A 2,013-nucleotide genomic window follows, 5' to 3' on the forward strand; every position below is an offset into this window, starting at 1 on the left:
GCGGCCAACCCCTCTTCGTCGACGCCCCGGCTCCGGCCACTCCGGCCGCCGCGGCCGGCGACTCCCCTGGCCGGCGACCTGCTGCGCTGGATCAGGGGCTCCACCCGCTAACGGGCGCCCCGTAGCCCCCTGCACCCGCGCGCCCATGCGCCCGCACCCGTTAAGGCCCCCCAGGGCCACTGACATGGGGGCCCCACCCCTCAGAACATTTAAAAAAAGAGTATTAAAAATAAAATTAATAGATAAAATAAAAATGATTTAATAAAATTATTTAATTATTTATTAATTAATTATCTAATGAATTAATTAAGTTAATTAATCCTACTTAATTAGTAATTAACCTGTTAGTCTAACTAAGCAGTAGTTAGTTAACCTAACCCTAATTAATTAAACAGAGTATGACAGGTGGGTCCCACACGCCAGCCTGACCAGTCAACACCTCTGTTGACTGATGATGTCATGCTGATACAGTAATACTATTTTCGAATTTAATTAATAATTAATAAATTAGAAAATGATTTAAAAACTTTAAAAATTAATATAAAATAAACCATAGCTCGGATGGAGAAACTTTGTACATGATAGTTGCTCTGAACGACGAGACGGTTCCGGATACGCAACCCGTTCGTCTGCCAGACCCCCCTAACCTATCGAACTCGCAACTTTCTCCCTTCGGCTCCTCTGCCCGAAAACGCGAAACACCGGGAAGTTTCCCCCCTTAACCGGTACCACCTCATACCACGTTAGGGCACACCTAGCACCGCTCTTTGTCACGTCACGCATCGTCGTGTTTATGTTTGCATTGTATTCATTGTTTCTTCCCCCTCTTATCTCCGGTAGACCCCGAGACTGATGCTGCTGCTGGTACCCCAATCGACTACGGTGTTGACGACCCCTCTCTCTTGCCAGAGCAACCAGGCAAGCCCCCCCTTTGATCACCAGATATCGCTTACTCTTCTCTATACTGCTTGCATTAGAGTAGTGTAGCATGTTACTGCTTTCAGTTAATCCTATACTGCTGCATAGCCTGTCCTTGCTACTACTGTTGTTACCTTTACCTGCTATCCAACTGCTTAGTATAGGATGCTAGCGTTCCATCAGTGGCCCTACACTCTTGTCCGTCTGCCATGCTATACTACTGGGCTGTGATCACTTCGGGAGGTGATCACGGGCATATACTATATACTTTACACTGTTACATTACCTGTGATACTGTTCGGAGATGGGGGCTGAAAGGACAGGTGGCTCCATCCCGGTAGAGGTGGGCCTGGGTTCCCGACGGCCCCCAACTGTTACTTTGTGGCGGAGCGATAGGGCAGGTTGAGACCGCCTAGGAGAGAGGTGGGCCTGGCCCTGTTCGGCGTTTGCGGATACTTAACACGCTTAACGAGATCTTGGTATTTGATCTGAGTTGGCTACGAGCCTATACGCACTAACCATCTACGTGGGAGTAGTTATGGGTATCCCGACGTCGTGGTATCAGCCGAAGCACTTCGTGACGCCAGCGACTGAGTGGCGCGCGCCGGATTGGAACGTAAGCCTGCTCTTGTATTAAGGGGGCTAGTTCTGCTTTCGGCCGCGTACGCAACGTGCAGGTGTGCTATGGGCGATGGGCCCAGACCCCTATGCGCTTAGGTTTATACCGGCGTGCTGGCCTCTCTGTTGTGCCTAGGTGGGGCTGCGACGTGTTGATCTTCCGCGGCCGGGCATGACCCAGGAAAGTGTGTCCGGCCAAATGGGATCAAGCATGTTGGGTAAGTTGGTGCACCCCTGCAGGGAAGTTAATCTATTCGAATAGCCGTGATCTTCGGTAACAGGACGACTTGGAGTTGTACCTTGACCTTATGACAACTAGAACCGGATACTTAATAAAACACACCCTTCCAAGTGCCAGATACAACCGGTGGTCGCTCTCCCTCAGGGATATGAGGAGGGGATCGCCGGGTAGGATTATGCTGGAGATGCTACTTGGAGGACTTCAATCTACTCTCTTCTACGTGCTGCGAGACGGAG

This window comes from Triticum dicoccoides, chromosome 2B (genome assembly GCF_002162155.2).
Source record: "Triticum dicoccoides isolate Atlit2015 ecotype Zavitan chromosome 2B, WEW_v2.0, whole genome shotgun sequence".
Taxonomy (NCBI): Eukaryota; Viridiplantae; Streptophyta; class Magnoliopsida; order Poales; family Poaceae; genus Triticum; species Triticum dicoccoides.